The sequence below is a fragment of the Daucus carota genome, chromosome 2 (assembly GCF_001625215.2).
Source record: "Daucus carota subsp. sativus chromosome 2, DH1 v3.0, whole genome shotgun sequence".
Lineage (NCBI taxonomy): Eukaryota > Viridiplantae > Streptophyta > Magnoliopsida > Apiales > Apiaceae > Daucus > Daucus carota.
In genome coordinates, this window is record NC_030382.2 from 22,214,327 (window position 1) to 22,221,063 (window position 6,737).

Below are 6,737 nucleotides of genomic sequence, written 5' to 3' on the forward strand. Positions count from 1 at the left end.
ATTTCTTAGTATATAAATAAGTAATCTGCTGGATGCTACTAAATCGAAATGTTTTTGTTATGCTGCAAAGATAGGCCTGGGCAATACAAAAGTTGCACAACATTCCACGGATCTCTAGAGTAGTTTCAGGCATCAACATTTTTGATCCCAAGTTCAACATTGCTTCTCCAGGGACAGATCAAACAGTTTATTTTCCAGCAACAGAAAAACTGAAGCGCTTCACATCATTTCGTCCAGCCATAGATGAACTACTTTTCAGCAAAGTTGAAAATGATCAGCACATGTATGTGTTAGCCAGGAGTACTCAACAATACCTAAAATTAAATTATTATTTTTTTTGTTTTCCTTGTTAAATTACTATCCTCTTTGTCTGATGTTCCAAAAAAAGTGGATACCTTGAAGATAAAAAGAAACCTATAATATTCTTAATGGAGAAGCTTGACACTGTGAAGAACATAAGTGGATTAACTAAATGGTAAGGGAATGGATGAGAAATTTGGTTAATCTAGTCATTGTCGCAGGCTTTTTTGACCCTTCAAGATCTAAAGATAGAGAAGAAATAGCTGATATTAAAAAGATGCACGCAATAATAGAAAATGTATCAACTTAAGGGCCATCTCAGATGGATCGCTACATAGACAGACAAGAATCGAAACGGTGAGCTCTATCGCTGCATTGCTGATACAAAGGGATCTTTTGTGCAACCTGCTCTTTATGAAGCATGTGGCCTTCCTGTTATCGAGGCAATGAACTGTGGATTACCAACCTTTGCAACGAATCAAGGAGGTCCTGCTGAGATCATCGTTGATGGTGTTTCAGGCTACCATATTGATCCAAACAATGGGATGAATTAAGCAACAAGATTGCTCATTCTGATGGTCTGCCATTCAATCAACATTCTAAACATACTTTGATGTAATAAATATTTCGGGTTAAATATCAAAGTGGTCACTGAAGTGGAGGTCATGTATCACTTCGCTCACTGATCTTAACGGGGTATCATCTCAATCATTAAAGTCACAATAAATATCAATCAAGTACCTCCAAATTTTAGTTCAAGGAGTAAAAATATTATTTATAGAGTTTTACATATTTTTCTTGAATGCTACCATAACCAAGTAAAAGGTTATCACTTCTAGTATATATGACAATATATTTAGATTTTATCAAATTTTTTTACTATTTATTTTTAATTAAAACAAAAATAATAATTATATAATTAAAAATAAATAGTAAATAAGCTTTATGAAATCTAAATATATTATCATAAATACTAAAAATCATAACCTTTTACTTGGTTCTGGTAGTATTCAAAACTAATGTGTCAAACTCTATAAATAATATTTTTACTCCTTGAACTAAAATTTGGAGGTACTTGATTGATATTTAGTATGACTTTAGTGACTGAAATGATACCCCGTTAAGATCAGTGAGTAAAGTGATATATGACCTCCACTTCAGTGACCAATTTGATATTTCACCCAATAAATTTCAAATCTGATTCTAAAATTAATATTTCACAATACTCATGGAAAAAAATTAAAATTGTAGGGTGCAAAGTGAAAAGGGTACATCTATTAACTTTAACGGTCAATTAAACGGAGAGTAGTCAAACGGGTGCAAATCGAAGCGCTTTTCAAACTTTAGGGCGCATACTGTCAAAAAAATTGCTTGAGACCAAATCGAAAAAACGCCTAAACATAAGGGGTGCAAAATGTCAATCACTCTTGTTATTATATGAAATCAAAAAATACATTTTAATGCTAAAATTAATTCATCCTCCAATATATGATTTTAAAATAGAACCAAACACATGTAAAATATGAAAAAAAAAATGAAAATTATTTTATATTCATTTCCCTTCAAATTTCTACTTGCATTGTTCATGTGACAAAAATAGCTACATGTATATTTGGTTCTACATTTAGAACCAAATATAGCACTTTTCTATTTTAACATTATTTTATTAATTTTGTACTTACTCCGTCCCAAATTAACCGTCTCATTTTACTTTTTCATGGTCAATTTTACTCGACTTTGACTGAAAAATATGCATATTAAATAATTGAATAAAACTATGAAAAATATATCATTGAAAAGATTGTTAAATCTACTTGAAAACATATTTTCCGGTTTTGTAAAATTGTAAAAGAATAATTTTTAACTTTGAAACCAAATTAGGTCAAATTGACCGCCAAAAAGTCAAATAGAATAGTTAACTTGGAATGGAGGGAGCAACTTTTTATCAATGGTGGTCAACGCCTCTGACCAGAAACTCTTGACCAAATGTTTCCTGTGCGAAGGAAATCCATTTCTTGTGGGCCATATGTTTAGGTAAATTATGGTCAAGCAGCTATTAAACCATTTTGGGCTTCAAGACTTCAATTGGAGGCCACATAAATGTAAATTTAAACCGTGTGGTGAAACGAGAATAAATGGAATTCCTTAAATATTAAATCATGTTGCCAAAATCAAGTCCTTTTTACACCCACTACCCCAAGAGTTGCATGTTAATTACGAAAATATGCTATCAAATTTTCTCTTTTTGTGCAATGTCTCGAACAAGACAAATATTCTCTCTAATAAAGGACTTCATTTCTTTACCTCATTTAAGCCCATTCATTTAACTATTAACTACTGTGTGTGTTGTATGTATGAGAGATGTATGTATAAAATGTAATCACATGCTTCTGTTCAATAATTACAGCAAATGTTTAGACAACATGAATAAACCAAAATCATTGTCTCCTTTTTTCCGGAGAAAGGGTATTCCTCTTTCCTGCATTCAGAATTAGCAGAGAAGCCGTCAAAACACAAGTCAGCCATACCCGAATTCCACCACATATTTTTTCCAGATCAGTCTATTTTGTTATGTGCAACTGTTAATTCTAATTCAGACGGTGGTGATTTTAATTTCGCCACAACCTCAAGAGGAAATATTCAGAGAACCATTCTTGACCAATTTGGTTGTCTCCTTCGTTTTTTTCCTCATCTGGCTCTTCCTTTGCGGTACTTTAAACATGATCAGCAACACTGCTAAAAGATGTGTCAGTCCATTAGATTTTCCACCACAAAACTGCCAAAATGAAATTCAAATTCATTTTCATAGGATAGTGCACAAGATTGAAACAGGGTTTCAAATCTCTCATCTTGAAGCAAGCTGGGCTTTATTCATTTTTTCAGACTACGAATTGAGGAATGAAAGAGGTTATCTCTTAAACAAATAATGTGTTTCTAAATTATTTTTTTGTATTTTTATTCTTTCTTTAAACAAAGTTGTGTGAATGTTTCTCAGGTATCTTATAATCATTTGAATCTTGATAATTTTCCATCTCTATGCAATGATTCTGGTAAGTTTCAGCTATATCATGATTTTTAAGTTTCCTCTAAATTTGTAAACAAATAGAATACATGTTTTACATTGTATGAACACTATTGTTTTTTTCCCAAATGATTAGAAACGAAGGATAAAAGAAGAATGTTAATGAAAAAAGGTGATAAAGAGAATAATCACACCATGATGAACCTGGATGATGGATGTGCAAGTACCCAATGCTACATTTAATCTCTACATCTCACCTTTCTGTTTTTAAGATGTTGAATGATACAATCTCATTGGTGTGATTATACGGAATCTTGGTTGTTAGAGAATATTTATTAGGTGTGTGTTTTTTTGTGGATTGTGATTTCCAATTTTTGGTAAATGATATTCATGCACGTCTGATTCCCTCTTAACAATATGGACTAATTTTTGCACTAACAACTTCAATTCTGTTGTTTTTGCTTCTCATGTTCTAGAATTTATAATGTTCAATACAACTCTAGGGTTCTGTATAATCATTGTTAGGTTTATGACTTGTTGTGGATTGTGTTTGCAGTTTTGTTAAATACCCCTGGCTCTTCTTGTGTTACTGCAAAGACACCTTTGTCCAACCAATCGATTCCCTCCAATGGATCCCCAGGTATCTAATGTTCGATTAAATTAAGTTGTTTTGTAAGTTTTGCCCGTGAAATGAAGTTCGATTAGACATGAATTTTCCTCATTTATTAATTATAGTTGATAAAAGAAACATGTGCATGTTTCAAATTTGACAGCAGCTTATAAGCCTGCAAATATTAAGTCCAACCGCGGTTATTTGCAAAATTGTATGTTAAACAGTCCTGGCAATTATACTGCTACTACAAGAAACCCCCTCTCCAACATTTCCAAATTTGCAAATGGTTCTACAGGTATTTATGTTTATATTTACAGAATATAAATTCATAATTTGAAATAGTCTCTTTGAGATAATGGTAATTAGTAATTTATCCGCATATGTTTATTACATTTGCTTATAAGGAGTATTATATGTATAACTCTCCTTATAAAATTGTAATGTGCAGGCGTGTTCAATGACTCTGGTACTTCCTTCATTACTCCTACTACAATGCCTTTGTCTAACACGTCCATTTTTGAAAATGCATTCCGAGGAATCGACCATTTCGTTTAATCCATATATAGTGAGAAATGTATTAATGGTTGCTTTATCACTAACTAAATCATTAGTGGGAGTTTATTGGATAAAAAATGTATTAATGGTTGCTTCATTTTAAGTTGTTTTTTTAAACAAACGGATAAAAATCAAGAGTTGTTAAAAAGTAATATAGTTGGAACAACCAACAGTGCAAGGAAGCGCGCTGTCCAGCCTGCAACAATGAATCAAAAAGGGAACTAAATCTATTTTGTTTGGTCAAAGATCATATGAATTCACTTTTCTTCTTTGTGCATATATCACTTTAATAAACTTGCATACCATTACAGATTATAATGATACAGTTTTTATCAAATTTTTCTTGATGTAGTTAGTCGAAATGATCATACCCCATTATCAAAGAATCTAGGAAGTAGTGTTTCTGCAAATACTCAGGTTGCTGCTTCTTCTATCACCAATGTTCTCCGTTAATCCCCTCTGCAACATCTTTGCTGAAAAGACCAGCTCCCAATGGAGGACCACCATCCACACCAGTAAGGACCAAGAACAAAAAAAAAGCAAGATGCTGGATATGGAGACTTCGACATAGAGCACAACATGTTTGTTTGGAGAGGATGAAGGCCCAGGTATCTTCCTTTCCCAGAATTCTCACCTATTTTTTGTATTATCGCATAAGTTGATGTGGATGGTCAATGCATAACATTTTACGTACATTTGTGTAGAGTTGAACAATGCACAACCTGATGTCGTCACTGAGGATTGTGAACTCATTTACGTTGGTGGTCAGTTATAAGAACTATCTTTTCAATATTATCTACGTTTCTTTATTCGTTGGAATCCCTAATGACTCCATATTTTTCACAAATTTGCTTAGTGATTCCGATATTGATGACGAAGGCATCAACAATCAGCAGGGTGATTTAATGTTTTCAGATGGAGTTCCTATTCAAGAAGGCATGTTTTTTTAAACTTTCCACTGCATTGCTTGAAAGACTGCAGAATACTATCTATTGATCATAACCAGTGTAAATTTTCAGGTTATTGCAGCTTGGGTCCTCCATCTGCAATATGCCAACATTGCCATGCAATCATGTGGAAAGAAGAGCTTGTCAACAAGAACGTTATAAGAGGAACCCCTGAATTCTCCACATGTTGTGGTAAGGGCCAGATCAAACTTCCCAAAGCACCTCCTACACCCTCATACCTACATCAAATTTATAATGATCCAAAGAAGGCCAAGAAATTCAGGAACAACATCCGGATATACAATACAATGTTCTCTTTTACCTCAATGGGTGGAAAAGTGGACATTCTATTAATAACCGTTCATCACCATACCTATACCGTCTAAACGGTCAGAACCATCATGTTTTCGGTTCACTGATACCGAATGAAGGGGATGACCCCAAGTTCTGCCAATTCTACATTTATGACACGGAAAATGAATTGGAGAATAGACTAAAGTGGGTAAAGGTTGACGATGGGAAGATAGTTGATACTGAAATCGTCAAAGGTTTGTTGGACATGCTTGATTCCACTAATGAGTTGGTTCCTTTCTTCCGCATGGCCCGTGATAGGTTCAAAGATCAACCTGTACAAGATCTAAAAATTGTAATGAAGGTATCCCGTGCAGCAAGGGGAAGGGAGAATTTCATTGGCCCTTCAAGTGAAGTTGGTGCAATCATGGTGGGTGATTTGGAAGATACATGTGGCGAAAGAGATATCATCATTGAATCCGAGAGTCATGGTCTAGAGCGTATTTCAGATTTACATCCTAAACTCATGGCCTTGCAATACCCTCTTCTTTTTCCATGCGGCGAGGATGGATATCACGATGATATCCCTTATTCGGAGACCCAAAAAAATTCAGCAAAGAAGCGTCAAAGAGCGACCATGAAGGAGTATTACTCCTATAGGTTACAAGTTCGAAATGATGAAGGTACATTGTTACAACTTAATCCCAATTTAAATACATTTCCAATATCCAGATTATCAAGTAATACTACCAAATGTGAAACTGATTTTTTGACTAACCAATTCATTAATTTTATATGATTAAGGAACACTCCAAGATTGGGAGGCAGATTGTTCCAACAATATATTGTTGACACTTATTCTGCTATTGAGCAAGCCCGATTATGGTGGTTTCGTACTCATAGCTGAACAAAAGTAAGTTCAAGCCACTAAAATTTCCAGCCCCGCTATTGAGCAGAACTTGCTCAACCCATGAAATTTTTTAGTGTCATGATGGTAACCACCCTCAAT

The 6,737-nt window shown here is 34.0% G+C and overlaps 1 pseudogene; it reads left to right on the plus strand.

Annotated features, from left to right (window-relative positions):
• The window catches only part of LOC108203241 (sucrose synthase 6-like), a 14,321-nt pseudogene extending 13,467 nt beyond the window's left edge, over window positions 1-854 (plus strand).
• Window positions 855-6,737: the final 5,883 nt, after the last annotated feature.